Raw genomic sequence first — 18,887 nt, 5'->3', positions numbered from 1 at the left:
AGGCGTGGTGGCTCACACCTGTAATTTCAGCACTTTGGGAGGCCAAGGAGGGCAGATCACTTGAGCCCAAGAATTCGAGACCAGCCTGGCCAACATGGCGAAATCTCATCTCTACTAAAAATATAAAAAATTAGCCGGGTGTGGTGGTGCATGCCTGTAATCCCCGCTACTTGGGAGGCTGAGGCAGAAGAATCGCTTGAACCTGGGAGGTGGAGGTTGCAGTGGGCTGAGATCGCACCACTGCACTAAAGCCTGGGCAACAGAGCAAGACTCTGTCTAAACACACACACACACACACACATATATATATATATATATGCATACATAGGTGTGTGTGTATGTGTATATATACACATACACACACATATATGTGAGGTTCATATCAATCACAAGAGCTTACCATCTTCAATGGCATTTTGGATAGCACGAAGTCCGTCTCTTATGGCATCCTTGACTTGTGTGAGAGTATGCATATTTGGTCCTTTAACCAACAAGGTAACAGAGCGAGGGTTAACACACTCCTCGATAATAAAAGTGAACTTTTCTTCACTCTTAAGGGTGGCACAAAAATAAATAACTTTAATATTTAATGTCATTATAAAATCAACAATTTATACTAGAATACAATCTTCATTTGAATTTTTCTTATCAAGCATAACTAAAGATATGTTTAAAAGGAGTTAAGTTATATCTGAACTCTTAACAAACATTTAGGTAAATAAACTGTAAAATCTGTTCCGTGAATTAGATCTCAAAACACAAAACATGAAATAAAAGGTCAAGTAGTATTTTTCTTTAAAAAAAGGAGCTTAGTATTCACTTTATAACCACTATTCACAGAAATACTCACGAATGTATACTCAGACACAAGACCAGCATGTCCCAAGCAATCTACAGTGAGATCTTCAAAAGAAGATCTGCGGAGCCCTCACCAGAATCACCCTTAATGAAGAGTCACAGGGGGAAGACGTCCATACACGCATGAGGAGACAGGCCTGGAACAGAGCCTTCCTGCACAGCCTCAGAAAGGACCCACCCTGCTGACACCTGGATCTCGGACCCATGGCCTCCAGTGCTGCGAGATGGTAACATTCTGTTGTTGAAGGTGCCCAGTCTGTGGTACTGTAAAACAGCCCTAGGAAACTAACACAGCCTGTTAGCCCACAGATGGTGGAGAGATGGAGTGCTCAGTGGAGCTCCAGGCTTACTGTCTACAGCTCCCAAAGTGTGCTACTGGACCCTTGGATGGGTGTAGGTATGCACAATAATTTTGGGTGGTGCAGGGTGAATAATTTCAATTGACATAATAATGTGTTTATCTTACTGGGTAAATCAGGGGTCCCCACCTGTTAGGAACCAGGCTACACAGCAGGAGGTGAGCAGCCAGCCAGTGAGCAAAGCTTCATCTGTAAAAACAGCTGCTCCCCATCCCTCGCATTACCGCATGAGCTCTGCCACCTGTCAGAGGAGTGGTGCCGTTACATTCTCATAGAACCCAACTGTGAACTGCGCATGCCAGGGATCTAGATTGCGTGCTCCTTATGAGAACCTAATGCCTGATGATCTGTGACTGTCTCCCATCACCTCCTGATGGGACCATGTAGTTGCAGGAAAACAAGCTTAGGGCTCCCACTGAGTCTATATTATGGTGAGTTGTATAATTATTTCATTATATATTACAGTGAAATAATAATAGAAATAAAGCACACAACAAATGTAATGGGCTTGAACCATCTCTGCATCATCCTTTCCCCTTCTCCCAGGTCCGTGGAAGAGTTGTCTTCAAGAAAACTGCTCTCTGGTGCCAAAAAGTTTGGGGACCGCTGGTGTAAATGTTTCTAAGAATAGTTAAGCAACTTAAGCTTTACATGCTACAAAGAATACAGGTTTAAATGCTAATAAAAATAGGTGCAAATGAAAACACTCTCTGTGGTCCAGGGAATCTTAACCATTCTATCAGAAAGACCTGCAGCTTGGAGCTGCAGCTGCCCTCCCACATCCTGTCCACTGTAAAGCCCTGGAACACACACACACATGCACATACATACACATGCATATACTTGCACACATGCACATAAATACATTCACGTGTATATACCTGCACACACACACGCACATGCATACACAGGCATATACCTGCACACACAGACACACACACATGCTGTGCTTCATGCCCTCACTAGGGTGGCCTGGGAGGAAATGCGTGTTTTTAGGAGAAATGAAGACAACTCAGGCCCCTCATTCTCCTGGTGTTTGCACAAGTGCCTTCTCTGCAGACCATGCTTCAGTCTCTTTCTTGGTTCTCCCTCTTACTGAAAGAGAGAAGCAGAGGCCCGGCACATACTCGGCTGCTTAGGGCTCAAGCCAAGTTCACAAGCTTCCTGGGGAGCCTAGTAAGATGAGGCACTGCAGAGCTTCTTCCCCAAAAGAGGCGTCGGCTTTTCATGGATCCTTGAGCCCAGGAACTCGATAGGTGAGACATCACAGTTCATCAGAAGGCACAAGCAAACTCCGGTGAGGGAGGGCAACGGTCAAAGATTTTATTCTCTCGGAGAAGCGGTTCTCGGGCTGTAAGCAGGAGGCAGAAGACTTTATTGCAAGCGTAGTTAGGTGATGGCGACCTACGGTTTTCACTGGGAACTGGGATCGAGAGTGACCCGACCTCCTACTCATGCTCGTCTCTCCCTGTCTCTCTGCCTTTTGTGTCTCTCCCCCTCTCTCCCGCTCCTTTTCCTCTCAGCCTCCTCTGTCTCTTTAATCTCTCTTCCCCTCTCTGTCTGTCTCCATTCTCCCCATCTCTCTTTCTCTCTCCTTCTTTTCCTCTTCTCTCTCCCTCCTCATCTCTCTGCCTGCCACTGTTCAGGCTCCTGGTGCCCCACGTGGATGGGCGGACACAGGACTCCCAGGCTACCTTTCATAGCGCAAGCACAGGGCTGCAGGACCTTGGTCCCCACCTCCCAGCATCCTCGAAATGAGGGGTGTGGGGTGTGCCGTGCTCTCCTGAGTGGGCGCCCCACCCTCCAGGAAGCAGAAACTGCACGTCGCAGCTGGCTCGAGTGCTGCGCCCACAGGAAGTGGGCTGCCAGCTTCCATCTTGTGATCTGCTGAGGCCAAAGCAGAGGACAGCAGCCCAGGCCCATCTCTGCAGCAGGGTGGGGGTAGGGGTGGGCTTGGGGGTGGGGATGGGGATGGGAGCCGCCAATGCAAACTGGCCCCTGGCTGGTTTCCTACCCTGCACCCTGCCATGCAAGGCCGCCTCTCCCACCCCTACCCCTGTCTGCCCCACCTCCACCCCTAGGCTGCCCCACACCCAGGCTCCAGAAGTCTCCCAGGATCCAGGTGCCAAGGGCAACCACTGGGTTCCACAGCCCCTAGTCCGTGAGTCAGCCACCCCTCTGCGTGCTGACAAACCTTGGCTCTCATGCCTCACCCCGAGCCAACTAGACAGCCCTGTCCCCCCACCAGCATTATTACCGCCTCCTGATTTTAGCCCTGACAGCCCTGCTTCCTGGTAACCTTGCCCCTCCCACCCTGATCCAGGCAAGCCCAAAGGCCAGCGCCCTCCACCCACCCTTCCTGGGGGCCACTCTACTATCTCCTTGCCCAGATGTCTTCACCTGGCTTTACCGAGATAGAATAAATAACAGGGATGAGGCCCCGGGCTCCGCCAGGAAGATGTGCCAAAATACTCTCCGTTTAGAAGCAGGAACAGTGATGGGGCCTCTGGATGACCCCAGGATTGTCACCCAAGCAGCAAGAAGGGCAAGGAGCCCGGTGTCTTGGCCTTACCCTGGGAGGTCGTGGCCAGGGCTTCAAAAGGCCCCGGAGAGAGGTGGGCAGGAGAGCAGATCCACCCTCCTCTCGAGGAAGCAGCCACCGCCCCCAGGAAGAGCAGATGGGGGCACACAGGCAGAGTCCCCGCGTGCTGTAGAGCAGGGCCAGCAGATCTGCAGTCAGCCTCAGCCCCAGGGGAGCTGCAAGACAGACTGAGACCCTCAGGTTGGGCTCTATATCCCCACCCAAATCTCATCTGGAATTGTAATCCTCCTGTGTCAAGGGAGGAACCTGGTGGGAGGGGATGGGACCTGGGGGCAGGTTCCCCCCTGCTGCTCCCCGATAGTGAGGGAGTTCTCAGGAGAGCTGATGGTTTGAAAGTGTGGCACTTCCTGGTTCTCCACTCACTCCCTCCTGCCGCCTTGTGGAGAAGGTGCCTGCTTCCCCTTCACCTTCTGCCATGACTGTAAGTTCCCTGAACCGGGAGTCAATTAAACCTCTTTCCTTTATCGATTACGTAGTCTCGAGTAATTCTTTATAGCAGTGCGAAAACGAACGAATACCCCTTCCCTGAGACCCTTCTCCTTAGGCAACCAGCTGCCCCCATGCTCCTCCTCTGCCCCCTGTTCTTTCTTTTCCCCTCATGAGGCCCAAGTGATAAACAGGGCCAGCCCCAGCCCCAGCCCCAGCCCCAGCCCCATCCTACCGCAGGCCTGTGTGGCTGCTGGAGAGGCCATGCTCCTTTCCTCTCCCCCAGCCTGCCTGATACGCTTTCTGGATCCTGGAGAAAACTGACCTCTATTCTCATAATGGTGCAACATCTTCCAAGACCTCAAAAAGCTGTACCATTTGAGCCAGTCTTTTTTCTTGTCTCCACCTGCTAGGGCTGTCATTGGGACAGTCCTGGAGGGTGGTGCCAATGGATGAATGGATGGATGGACAGTAGTCCAGGCATGATGTCCCTGTCTGTCCTGAACCGGGCCCTTCCTCCAATGAGAAGCCTTCCTGAGTATGTACAGTCATCCCTTGGTATCCATGGCGGATTAGTTCTAGGGTCCCCGGGAATGCCAAAATCCACGGATGCTCAAGTCTCTGATATAACATGGCGTAGTACTTACGTATGAGCTATGCACATCCTCCCGTATACATTAGACCATTACTAGATTATTTATGACATGTAATACGATGCAGATGCTACATAAATGGTTGTGATACTGTATTCTTTAGAGAATGATGACAAGAACAAAGTCTGCACATGTTCAATAGAAACATAACCATCCAATTTATTTTCTGAATATTTTCCATCTGCTGTTGCTGAATCTACAGATGCAGAGCTCCTGGATACGAGAGCCAAGCGTGCTTTGAGAGTAGGGTGGGTGAGGTTGCTAATGAGTACAGGGGAGCAGGTGTTGATCAGGGGGGCCCTGCACTGGGGCATCTGGACGTCCTGCCTCAGGACTTGAGACTCCAGTTGGATGGCACAGGCAGACTCAGCCCAGGTCAAAGCCCTCCCCTGGCAGGTTCATTTTATCCCAAGCTCTTTCTGGCCCCTGGAATTTGGCATCCCCTAGGCCTTGGGTGGAAGGACAGATGAGCCAGGTTTTAGATAACATGTCTAGAAGAGTGAGCCCCTACTGTGTGCCCGGCACTTTCCCCACAGGATCCTCTAGCTAGAATAGCCAAGGGTCATGGAGAGAAATACCCAGTTAAAATGTCAGAAATGAAAAAGCGATACCATCAGAGACGCTCAAAAGACCATTAGGTAATAGTGTGAGCATTTGTATTCTGAGATCCAACAGCAGCAGTCACTTCCCTCCACCCCTATGTGTATCCCAGGACCACCCTGGGCGGGGAGGGTTGAGCTTAGGGAGCACCCATGGATGCTCTGATGCCCGCCCTGGGCCTCGGGGGTGACAGTGATGAGGAACTGGGTGCGCACATGAGTGGGGCAGCCGGGCCTGGCCAGAGAAGCAACACACACGTGCACAGACGTGTTTACCCACGTACGCGTGTGCACGCACGTGCACAAACACATTGCAGGCAGGCATGTTGACGCCTCAGGCAGCGGAGGACCCTGACTCTGGGCCCTGCTGACACGGGCAAGGCCCCCTTGTGATGCGTGCCGTGACCTCAGAATGCCACTGATGCAGAGCACCTATCCGCTCTCTGGCCTGCCTCTGTGTTCTACGGCAGTTACACACAGGCAGTGGTGTTTGTGAGCAGCTGTGTTTTCTCCCTGAGAAGGTTTTCTCCCTGAGAGGCATACATAACCCAGGCCAGCTGATTGATCAGAATCAGGTGAGTGTGACCTGTTCTCTTCCCTCCAGGCTGACTTGGGGACAGTGGCTATGGTACGGGCGGTGTTGGCCTCTGGGCAGCTACTGAGGAGGAGGGTCATCCCTGAGCACTCACAGGGAGCCCGTTCTACACTGCCCGTATAGATGATTTTCTCTTTCGTCCTCACGGTGGCTTCGTAGAGTGGGTGCTGTTCCCGAATGTACCCATTCGACAGGTGAGACGTCTGGGGTCAGAGAGGCGGTAACCAGCCTGAAAATCCAGACATGACCCTGGGTTTTGCTCTCAGCCCTGCTGTGTGCCGTGCTAGGCTTCAGGCCTCAACCCTGTGACCTCCCTGCTCGAGATCCCAAATCTGCCCAGATTTCCAATCCCGATGGGGCAGAGCCTGGCCCTGGTAGAGACACTGGGATGGATCCACTGTGGGTGGGGAGGAGGGAAGGGTCCTCAGAACACACCTGGGGCCTAAGCTGGGTCCTGATGGTCACTGTGGGACCACTGGACACACACACGGTCCCTTGTCTGGGAGTGGCATGGGGAGCCTTCTGCCCTTGGGCAGTTGTGGAAAGTGAAGGAGCCCTGGAGGGCTGGCTGAGGGGAGACTATCTTTCCTTGTGTTCGAAGGGGTCCAGGCACTGGGCTTCTCCCCAAGTATTTCTTATTCTGTCTGGCCTCGCTTTCCTTTTGCCCTGAGTATTCTCAGGAGGGACGGTCCATCTAGATGTTCTCCAGGAGCAAGGACCCACTGTTCTTCATCAGTGACCCAGGAAAATGAAGCCCCCTCCTATAGGGACAGCTCAGAATGGTGGAGTCCGCAGTCCCTCCCCGAGAGATGTGGTTTCCATGAGCACAGTGGCTGCTTTGGAGACAGTAGATCATTTTCATCCCTCATCCCCAAAACCAAACACACTCCCGCTCAAATGGCGTTATTCCTAATGCAGCTTCACTGGTTAGACCGAAGGGCCACGGTAGCCCAAGTGATGAGCGAGGTAGAACGGAGCAGTCAGGAGATATCTTGTTCCCCATAGGAAACTGGGCATCTCTGTGGCCCTGAGTATCCCAGGAGGCCGATCGTACAGAGACCTCTGGTGCCTGACCCCAGTTCGCATCCACAACCCCGGAATAGCCCATCACAGGCCCTTCACCCTTGGCTGGTGGACACCATTCAACCTGACGGGGCAGGCATGTGCCCATTTCATGGCATAAGGGGAAAATGGGATTCTCTGTCCAGGTCCCACTCTTCTCGAGTCCTTGGGAAGATGCTCACCCCTGCTTGCGGCTTCAGACTGCAGAGACCCATGGAGGTGTGGGCCACGGGGTTTGGCCCCTTTTTACCAGAGTGCAGTGGTTGAACGAAGGTTACACCACCAACCAGCATCTGGGAGCCCGGTGGGAGCGGTTCAGGTGTTCTCCGAAGCTGTCGGGTACAGTGTAACCTTTATCCAATTTTGTCTCACAGGATGAACGTGGTGGAGGACGTGGAGAGTTGGCGGGCGCGGGAGCGAGAGGACATCATCAGGAAATATGAAAAGGTACAGTTCGGTCTGCTTCTTGGAGGGAGGCCTCTTCCAGTGCGCCCTGGTCAAAGGGTCCTGGGTTCCCTAGGAGCACAGGGCAGGGACGGGTGGCCAATACCCCCAGGCCCTTGCACCCTTTACCTTGGACCCCTCACCAAGGCTCCCTCTGGGTTACAGGGGCACCGAGCCGGGCTGCCAGAGGACAAGGAGCCTGTGCTTATCGGAATGTTCGAACGTGTGGATCCGTTTGGGATGATTGTGCAGTGAGTCCTCTGTGCTCCCCTCACCCCTAAAGCATCTGTCTCAGCTCAGGGATGGGTTTGCTTTTAGAAAGGCCATTCTGACACAGGACATGTCTCGCCAGCTCGGGTCAACCTCCTTTCCAGGGTCAGAACTCCTCCCTGGCTCCCCTGCAGGTCCAACCCGAGGTTGTTGTTAGGCCAGAGGTGCAAGACCCATCTAGGCAGCCGGTGGGAATGGAGACTGGGCTAGGTCAGGCCCCTGGGCTCTCAGCAGTTCTGTCGGCAAGTCAGCACAAGAGGAGCGGGGCAGCCCGAGGGTCTAGCCCTGTCTACCAGGAGACAACCCCAGTGAGATCCAAGGGTTGTGGCCACAGGGTGAGGAGACACCTGGCCCAGCCTCGGGGCTGTTGTCCGGCAGGTCTCTCAGGGCCCACCTGCCCCTGTCCTCCCCCATTTCCCTAGAGTTACAGCCCTCACTGTCCCCATGGGGAAGGGGGAAAGGTGTGGGGACAGTGGGGGCTTTGGACCTAAGAGAATGGGGGAGAAGATGGGCAGGGCCCCTCTCTGGGCATCTCAGGGTGAAGCCGGGGAGGCAGCAGGGCTTGTGACTGAAGACCCTGGGTCTGGTGCTGGGAAGGGATCTGGGGCCAGGTAAGAGGAGCCCAGCCTGGAGCCCATCCTTCAGGGATCAGAGGATGGAGAGACAGCGGATCCCGGGGGACGTAGGGTGGGAGGGAGCTGATGAGCCGTGCCACTTCTGAAACGCAGGGTGTGTGGCTCAGATGCAGGGAGAGGCAGGTGGATGCTGGGAGGTCAGAGCCTGCAAGAGCCTTGGGGCTGTCAAGTGGGATGGGCCCCTGGTGCACCCAGAGTACACCGGGCAGGTCTCAGGGCAGGCTCCCTTGACCCTGGCGGGGTGATGTGGTCGATCCCTGAGGGATTCCTGTCAGGGCCCGGTCGCCCACCCTGGGCGGCCCCCATCCCATCTCAGGGCTGACCTTTCTCAGCTCCAGCAGAAAGCACCACCTCGAGTCCAGGATGGGCAGCCCCATTGTGCAGCCTGACCACCCCCCACGCCAGGGGCCCCGGTAACCCCGGCCAGGTTGTCCCTGCACTCCTTCTTCTCCCAGGTCCTGCCCCTCCTGGGAGTCAGCCCCACAGGAAGGCCCTTGTCCTCCCTTCCCTGTGCCTTCTCCCGGGCTGAGCCCTGAGCTGGGTAGGGACAGAGCCAGTCCTTTCTGGGGGCTGGCTCCCGGGCTGGGGTGGCTCCAGGCCCTGTGCAGGTCCTCAGCGCTGCCTGGGTTGCCTTACAGTGAGACGGAGCTGCCTCCTCTGACTGCGCGGGAGGCAAAGGTAAGAGCCCGATGCATGGAGGGGCTGGTCCAGGGACGTAGGGACTGTGCGGGTGGGCAGTGAGGCAGAGGAGGCAGCTGGCCTGGGCGGTGGCGGGTGAGGACAACACTCTGTCACTGGGAGAGGGAGCAGAGACCTGACCCCAGGTTGATTTAACTTTGGCAGTTTGATAAAATTCCAAAGTGAGAACCACAGTCCTGGCTTGGGGGTGGCTTCCCGCTTGTGTCGGGACCCCACCTAGAGGCTGGGACCTAAGACTGGTGTGTCTGTGGCCTGAGGATGGCACATCCCGGGGTCCCAAAGCCAGCCCACTGGTGCTCATTTGCTCAAAGGCTGTCAGCCCTTAGGGTCTGCCCTTCCCTGGCTCCTTCCAGCTGGGTCCCACCAGGGCTCCAGAGCCCAAGACCCAGCATCCACGGGCAGCTCTGGGAAGCCCGGCAGCTCCACTAACTCCAACATTCCTCAATTGACAGCGAATTCAGCGGGAGACAAGGAGAAACAGCAAGTGGCTGGAGATGCTGGGCAAATGGGAGACGTACAAGAACAGCGAAAAGGTAATGTGTGGAGGGAGAGGCCCCCAGAAGCACTCTCTGCAGAGACAGGGGACAGGCACCCATGGCTGTGGCCTGACACCGTCAGCCTGTCAGAGGGCGCGTGGCACACTGTCCTCACCCAGAGGACTGCAGGCCTGGTCGCCAGATTGCCTGCCTATTCGTGCAAGCGTCACCTTGCTGGGAGGGAATCTGAATCTAGGGCTGGGACCACCTGGAGCTGAAGGCTAGGGATGCCCTGGTGACCCGAAGGAAGAAAAAGGTTCAGATCAGAGTTTTGACTCTGAGTGTCCATCCACTCTTTCAGTCCTGGGAAGGGAGACGCGGTCCCAGCTCGATCTCACCTCTACTGAGGAATCATGGGGCCAAAACCGACAATTCCCAGAATCCCCGGGCTCTGGTCCTCACTGGGGTCACCCCGTGGCCTGTAACACCAGACTGTTTTCTGCCCACAGCTCGTAGATCGCACATACAAGGGGATTCCCAGGAACATCCGGGGCCGGACATGGTCAGTCCTCCTGAACATTCAGGAAATCAAATCAAAAAACCCCGGCAAATACAAGGTACACTCAGCCAGAGCACAACAAACGGGACAGGCCGTGTCAGGGGCCCAGGTCTCCAGCTGGAGGGAACATCAAACCCACCCTGGGGGGCATGGGGGAGGATGGTCAGATGCACATCCTGGGCATGGACGGTGGCATAGTCACCACAGACAGACTCGGCTCTGGTGACCCTCCCTGGCTTCAATAACAAGCCAAAAAGCAGCTTTCTGCAGAAGGAAACCTTCCTTCTTTCCTTCCTTCCCGAAGTGCTGACTGTGGGCTGACTGCCATTTGGGGCAGGGAGTCTTCCATGTGTTCTGAGGCTGCTTCCTCCTCTTGGCCCTGCCCTACAGCTCATGAAGGAGAAGGGCAAGAGGTCATCTGAACACATCCATCAGATCGACCAGGATGTTAGCAGGACTCTCCAGGACCATGTCTTCTTCAGGCGTCGATATGGAGCCAAGTAAGCCTACGGGAGCCACAGGGTCCCAGCGGAGATGGGGTGAATGAGAGGGATGGGCACTTCCCCGGAGCAGAAGCCAGGGTCACCCAGGAGGGATGACAGAGCCACCAAGAGCTCTCCTGGCCCAGGGAGCAGCAGGCACCATGAACCGAGCACCTCCCTGGTTCCAAGCCCTGGGCCAGACTGGAACATGTGGGGCCGGAACCCAGGAGGATCCTGAGGAGACAGAAGACAGCAAAGAAAATCATGCACAATGGTGAAAGGTGCTCTCCCTGACCCACGGGGACCCGTGGTAGGACCTACGGGAGGGTGGCAGGATGGAGGGCCCATGAGCCTACCCAGACAACACTGACAGCACCAAACGCTGGGAGAATTATGGGTCCTGGAAACTCTCATCCAGGTCTGCCGGGAACATGACACGGCACAGCCACGTTGGCAGCCAGTTGGGCAGTGGCTCACAAAGCTCAATGGACTTGAACCAAGTGTCCCCAAGGTGTCACAGATATTGAACCCACTGATTTGGAAACTGACATCCACATGAAACCTGCATGCCAGGTTCACTGCTTGATTCACCGTCACTCACACACCGAGCCTTCGGGGACGGCCTTCAACACGGGCATGGGGAGAGCAAGGCTGGTCCTCCCTTCAAACGGAAGACCCAGTGAGAAAAGGGAACGAGCCAGTGATGCCCGCACGGACGTGGGTGGATCCTAGATGCATTTTGCTAAGGGAAAGAAGCCAGACCCAATAAGCTACCACAGTGGCATTCCCATTCCTAGGCCATTCTGGAAAAGGCCAAGCCACAGGGACTGAGAAGCAGTCTGGGTGGCCAGGGGCTGACGAATCGGGGAGAGGCTGGGTGCGTAGGGGCCACTCTGGAGACTTGGAGGATGAAGGAGTCACTCCAGGAGGGGCTGGAGCGGTGGCCGGGAGACTCCGCACATTGGTTTGGAACTGTGGAGGAACTGTACACCCAGAGACTGAACTGGCGTGTGTGCAAACTGAAAAAAAAAAATCATTCAGAGTGAAAAGGATCGGTCAACTCACTGTACAACTGGGCTATTTGCATGTCACAGAGGTGGCTTTTACTGAAACATTTCTTCAACAGTCTCAGGCCCTGAAGAGCTCACTGCTTTTCTGGTGAATCATCTGAATGTGAAATGGGATTTGTTGTTAGGATTTGTATACAAAGTGAAACTAACAGCATCTGCACAAACCAAACCATAGCCCCCTTTCTCTGTTTCCTAGGCAGCGGGAACTCTTGTACATACTCCTGGCATATGCGGAGTATAACCCGGTGAGTATTCCCAGCAGTGAGGTTCCTGGGCCATATTTCCATATTCACAGGAGTGGGTGTCTGGTGGGGGTGTCGTTGCTTCTTTTAAAGTTGGTATTTGTGACCCACCAGGTTATAGGAGGTAGGATTCCAGCTCCCCGCTGGCATAAACCTCCAAGCAAGGGGGTGGTCTCAAGGGGTCAAGCTGAGACACAAAGGAGTTGGGGCCTGGACTCCTGGTGTCACCTGGGCCTGACCACCACTTCTGAGAACAAGAAATGACGCCCTCCTCCTGGGGCTGCCCCAAAGCCTGGGAGCTTGGCAGCGTCACATGCAGGATGGTGGTCTCAGGAGACATTTTGGACAAGGTGCTGAAGTGCCTGATGGACTTGGCTCTTGTCATGAAATGAATTTGCATCCTGAGGAAGCCTCTTCTTCAGAGGAAGCCTGTCCAGTCACCTCTGCCCTCTCCAATGACATGAGTCCTCCCAGGTGACCTCAGCCCTCCCAGCTGATGTCCTTCCATGGTGACTCTGGCTCTTGCAGAATGTGGGCTACCGCGGGAACCTGAGCCACGCCGCCGCCTTGTTCCTCCTGTATCTGCCTGAGGAGGACGCATTCTGGGCACTGGTGCAGCTGCTGGCCAGTGAGAGGCACTCCCTGCAGGGTAGGTGAACAGCCGCCCCTGGGGCCTCACGCAGCCAGACCCGGGGACGGCCACCGTGGCCAGGTGATCTCGGCTTTCAGCCAAGGCACCCTCCTTGTGTCGCCGGCTCGTTGGGAGCCTTTAGGACGTCTCTGCTGAGGGTCCCACAGGAGTCCGCAGCTGGCCCCCCACAGCCCAAGTCAGACACCTTTCAACCCCATCAGCAGAGGGCATCTCATCCTCCCCGTGGCCACCCTCTGTGTCCCGGAGCCACGGCCTCCGGCTCTGATTCTGTGCAGCCGACTCTCCCCTCCCTGAGAGTCCTCCTGCCCTCCAGCTGCCGGGGCTCCCGCTGCCCTTGGTGCGCATGAATGGGCCGACCAAGCCCAGGTGGCAGCATCTTCCCATCCCGTGTCCCCTGGCCCGACCCCACTTCCAGGAGATGACCAGGAAGCCCAGTACCCACACTGTTCTGGCTGCCCTGTTGTGGCCTCAAAGTCAGGCTTGCCCCTTCTGCACCCTGGCCCAGGAGGCCTCCAGGGGAACCTCCAGCCAGGCTCCAGGGGATGTTCCCGCCCCACCTCCCCACGGTAAAGGCCGCAAGGTGGGGTCACCAGATGGGAGGGTGGGAAGCCTTCGGGTTTGGGGGCCTCTCAAGCTGCCCAGCTCTTGCAGCTGATGGCTCTCCATCTTGGGGGAAGGCTCTGATTTCATGATGGGCTGGGGGCTTCTCAGGATTCCACAGCCCAAATGGCAGGACAGTCCAGGAGCTCCAAGACCATCAGGAGCATGTGGTACCCACGTCACAACCCAAGACCATGTGGCATCTGGTGAGTTTATGGTCCCTTCGGCTCTTCCCCAGAGGCCCTGCATCCCGTGGGGCTGGAGGAGCAGGGCGGCTGGAGCCCCTCGTGGGGCTGGTGACTGGCTGAGTCCCAGCCAGGGCCTGACCTGGGATGCCGGGTCCTCCATGGGCTGGGAGTTGGTTTCCTTTCCTGCCCTGGAGGAGACAGAGGCACAGGGATGGCGCCCCAGCTCCCGCAGAGCAGGGCAAAGGGCAGTGTGTCCACCGAGAGTGTGGGAAGGGGACGGTGTCGCGGGGAGCCCCGGACAGTGCCCAGTGTTCTGCACTAGGCATAGGTTCTTCAGAGGCCCTGGAAGAGGGAGGTTTTTAGGGCAGCCCAGTGGCCTGAGCACCTCTGTTGCTCCCATCAGGACCAGGACATAGACGCTGGTCTATGCGGGAAGCATCTCTCGTTAGGCTGGCTTCTCCGGACATTAATGAAGGTAAGGTGGCATAGGGAGACCCTGGCTCAGGGACCCCCGTTGCCTGCAGTGCCCTGCTTCCTCAGTCCGGCAGTCTGGCTCACCCCCAGCCCACAGGAGTCTCAGGTGGGCCCCCGAAGGACACTCAAGCAAAACCCTGTGCCCAAGAGGGGTCATCCCAGGGCAATGGCTGGGGCTCAGGCGTACAGCCTCATGGGCAGACCGGGCCAGGAGCCGACTTGAGAGGGCTCAGGGAAGCCTCAAGCGCTGGGCAAGCCCCTCTCTCCAGGAGCCACATCTCCACTCATATGAGTGCCCCCCATGAGGAGCTGCAAGACCTTGCCTGACCCAGCGTCCTGGAGGGCCCAGGCGACGCTCATGGGGAAGGCCACTGACTCTGGGGACTGAAACCCCAATGGGCACAGCTCGAGCCACCAGCCCCAACCTGGAAGGGCCAGGTTCTCCCACACCTGCTGTCTCCACAGATCTCTCTCAGGCTGACCCTGCGCCTGTGGGACGTTTACCTGCTACAAGGAAAACAAGCACGGATGCACATGACCAGCATTGCGTTGGAGGTGCGGCAGAGTAAGTCTACGTGTGCCTAATGGGGCCTGGGGAGCCCCGGGGTCAGACCCCGACTGGCCTGAGGGCAGCTTCCTCACACTGTCCTCACGATCCCCTGTTCTGGCTCAGAGGGAGGTCTGGCCAGGTGGGCCGGGAAGGGCACTGTGACAGCGAGCCCATCCCCCACATGACCCAGATGAAAGTCAGGAGTGTGGCGGGCACTTCCCTGTCCAGGTCACCCCCCAGTCACAGCCTCCTGTGCACATCTGGACCCCTGGGGTGGCCACAAAAGGATCCAGCACCACCCAGTGAGAGGCTGAAGTGGCCATGGGGTACGTGCTGGCCCCCTCCCAGGGAACTCTTCTGGCCTGATGTCCACCCTGTCCCTAGATCGCTTCAATAAGACGAGTTCCGGCCTGTGCGCATGCATCGCGAGCCGGTTCTGCCATCACTGGGCCAGGGATGATGACAGGGTGCTCAAGCACCTCAGGGCCTCTGTGAACGAACGACGGAGGAAGCAAGCGGACCTGCCACCCCCAGGTGGGCTCCAGTGCCGTGTCCCCTCCCATGTCACCCTCTGGGGCAGTCAACAGTGGGGGAGTGCCGGGGACCTGCAACCCTACTACCTGGGCCTTCCTCTTCACCTTTTCTTCCTCCTCTTCCTCCTGGACTCTAAGAAAGTACAGGAGGCCCACCGGTCCTCAGGGCAGGCGCTCAGTGCCTGTGTACTGGACGTGTTGTGCACGCAGGAGGGGGATGTGAGCAAGACCCTCCCTCAAGCCCCCCCCACTTTCCACGGTGTCTCCCTCTCCCCCTCACAGGGCCCTCAAAGTTGCTAGAGGAGCCAGACCCATTTGTGGGAGACCCCGCCTCTCCCTGCAAGCACCCACAGCCTCAGAGAGCAGCAGAGGCCCCTCACTCCTGCACGCTCCTCCAAGGTTGCCAGGACAACAAGCCTTGAGCCAGGGAGACAAGGGAATTGGGGGTCCCTGACCCCCAGAGCATTCAGGGAGAGGGCACAGGCGGGACCCCGGGCCCAGAGCCAGAGCCAAGAATTCAGCCCGATGTGGGAAGAGTCAGTCCTGGCATGGACTGGGCAGCCCAGGAGGGCAGAGGGTGACCCACGTCCGGGCCCAAAAACCCACTGCAGAGACGGGTCCCCATGTGAGGTGGCAAGGGGCTGGGTGACATCCAAGGACCCTCCCACCTGAGTTCTGACTAGGGGCCGTATCCCAGGCCCAACAGCCCTGGGACGAATGTGTGTGGCAGGAAACCCACAGCCAGTCCCAACCCTGGGGGCAGTCCCAGGAGCCACCCGCCATGCCACGACAGCTTCCCCATGCCAGGCAGCACACACCCCTCCCTCTGGGACCAGTAGACTACAGGCTTGTCCTCAGTGTCAGGCCACGGGGGCCACACAGAGACCCCGAGGACTACAGAGACGCAGGCAGGTGGGGCCCAGCCCGGAAAGGCCTGCATGGGCTCCCTGGAGACGCTGACCACGTCTGTTTTCCTTTCAGCCAAAGCCGAGCAAGGGTCCTCGGCACCCAGGCCTGTGCCGGCTTCACGTGGCGGGAAGACCCTCTGCGAGGGGGACAGGCAGGCCTCTCCAGGCCCACCAGCCCGGTTCCAGCGGCCCATTTGGTCAGCTTCCCTGCCAGGGGCACCTCGTTCTTCCACACCCTGTCCTGGTGGGGCTGTCCGGGAAGACACCTATCCTGTGGGCACTCAGGGTGTGCCCAGCCCGGCCCTGGCTCAGGGAGGACCTCAGGGTTCCTGGAGACTCCTGCGGTGGAACTCCATGCCCTGTCTCCCGACGGACCTGGATATAGGGGTCCATTGTGATTTCGAACAGAGCTACTGGGTCCATGCCATATCCCAGGAGGACCAGCTGGCCACCTGCTGGCAAGCTGAACACTGCCGAGGGAGTGAGATTGGCTTTCGCGGAACTGAACAACGTGGGCATGGACTTCCGGGCCCTGCAGTGCACCCAGCACTGATTCCGACCAGGACACCTCCTTCCCAGCGAGGGACGAGGAGCAGTGCACTCCCACCTCAGGGCCTTATTATTTAGTTAATAGGATTGTGCTCATGTTACATTTCTCAATTTTTTTTAAGAGATAAAGTCTCACTCTGTCACCCAGGCTGGAGTGCGGTGGTGCAATCATGGCTCACTGCTTCCTGGAACTCATGGGCTGCAGCAATCCTCCTGCCTCAGCCTCCTGACTAGGTGGGACTATAGGCACACGCCACTGTGCCTGGCTAATTTCTTTGACTTTTCTCTGGAGACAGGGTCCACCCATGTTTCCCAGGCTGGTCTCAGACTTCTAGACTCAAGTGAACCTGAACCTCCCGCCTCGACCTCTCAAATTGCTGGGATTACAGGTGCGAGCCACCACACCCGGCCTGAATTTCTTACGTGCGATGCTACTACAAAACGTCATTATTAGGGGAAGCAGGATGGAAGGTGTAGGGGAGGACACTGTAGTGCCTTTACAATATTTCTGTATATCTAAAATCATTTCAACAGGAAACATTTATTTCAAAACGTGAAGGTTTTGACAACACCATGAGCCTGCCTTTGTACTTTAAACTCATGGAACGAGAACCACCTTCACATTTTGAAATAAATGTTTCCTGTTGAAATGATTTTAGATATACAGAAATATTGTAAAGGCACTACAGCGTCCTCCTACACCTTCCATCCTGCTGCCCCTCATAATGACGTTTTGTAGTAGCATGGCACGTAAGAAATTCAGGCCGGGTGTGGTGGCTCACACCTGTAATCCCAGCAATTTGAGAGGTCGAGGCGGGAGGTTCAGGTTCACTTGAGTCTAGAAGTCTGAGACCAGCCTGGGAAACATGGGTGGACCCAGTCTCTAGAAAAAAGTCAAAGAAATTAGCCAGGCACGGTGGCGTGTGCCTATAGTCCCACCTAGTCAGGAGGCTGAGGCAGGAGGATTGCTGGAGCCCACGAGTTCCAGGAAGCAGTGAGCCATGATTGCACCACCACACTCCAGCCTGGGTGACAGCGTGAGACTTTATCTCTTAAAAAAAAATTAAGAAGTGGGTACAATCATATTAACTAAATCCTATTAACTAAATAATAATGTGAACTATTATCTAAGGTTATGGAGGTTAGAATTATCCCATTTTTGGCTAACTTCTCATACCTGTCCTAAGATCCCACCTGGGACTCCCTCTCTGCCTTCAGCTCATGTCTCTTCAGCTTCCTCCACATGGTCCAGCAAACACACACCTGATGAGCTGATGGCTCATACACAAGGATAGACCTGTGGGCAGGGATTTTCAAATTTATACAGTAAACGAGTTTTCCATGGTGTTCCGGAGAACACTCTTTGAGAAACACTTTGACAGTGAATCTAGGCCTCGATATCCATCAGCTGCTGTAGCTTGAATTTGGTTCAAGCTCAGTGAACGCTTGCTCTGCCGGGTGCATGTGAAAGGGGCAAAGATGAGTAAGCTGCAGATGAAGAAGACAGGACACAGAGGGTCTGTCTAAGCTTTATCCCCTGCCTTCAGCACTGACGGATCAAATCCAACTCTTAGGGAATGGTGGCCACGTGCTGGGCCAGCCCCGGGCTCTGAGGATCTGACGGTGAGTGACGCAGAGCCAGGCCTTGCCCGTGGGGAGCTCTCCAGCATACACCTCCCTCTCCCCTCCCAGCGCCCTGCAAAGCAGGCGTCAATGCCATTGTTAATGCACAGAGGAGGAACCTGACTGTTAGACAGAATAGATAGTAAATCCATTTAATAGTAATCATATTGTTCAGAAAGAATGAGGCATATTTATGTGACATGGGAAGATCCACAACTATTGTTAAATGGTAAAAGATATAAAATGTTATGCTCAATAAAATACTTTCTGTGAGAGAATATATGTTAATTTATGCAAGTGGCATCAATGCCACACTGTTAATGCACAGAGGAGGAACCTCACTGTCAGAATAGATAATAAATCCATTTAATAGTAATCATATTATCCAAAAAGAGTGAGGCATATTTATGTGATATGGGAAGATCCACAACTAATGTTAAATGGTAAAAGATATAAAACGTTATGCTCAATAAAATACTTTCTGTGAGAGAATATATGTTAATTTATGCAAGTGGCGCCAATGTGGAGTGTTTATGCTAATTTCATTATACCTCACAGACAGACCTGGGCTCTCCCACTCATTATCTGTGTGGCCTAGGGTAAGTCATTTAACTGCTGTAAGCCTCAGCTTCTTCATCTGTCAGGCAGTGATACCCTGACTACTCTGCAGGGTAACTCTGAGATTTAAGCGTGATCATCTCAGAATATGCCTGGCAAACAGTAGGAGCTCAGAACTTGATGTTTTTTTCCTACAGCAACTGCTGTAGGGGATAGCAGCT

At 55.4% G+C, this 18,887-nt stretch overlaps 1 pseudogene; it reads left to right on the top strand.

The window, feature by feature from the left end:
• Nucleotides 1-947: 947 nt before the first annotated feature.
• Nucleotides 948-18,614, top strand: LOC134731322 (TBC1 domain family member 3G-like; annotated as a pseudogene).
• The last annotated feature ends 273 nt before the right edge of the window (nucleotides 18,615-18,887 follow it).

The sequence above is a fragment of the Symphalangus syndactylus genome, chromosome 20 (assembly GCF_028878055.3).
Source record: "Symphalangus syndactylus isolate Jambi chromosome 20, NHGRI_mSymSyn1-v2.1_pri, whole genome shotgun sequence".
Classification (NCBI taxonomy): Eukaryota; Metazoa; Chordata; class Mammalia; order Primates; family Hylobatidae; genus Symphalangus; species Symphalangus syndactylus.
The sequence above is the reverse complement of the archived record's forward strand: the minus strand, read 5'-3'. Positions and strand labels throughout refer to the sequence as shown.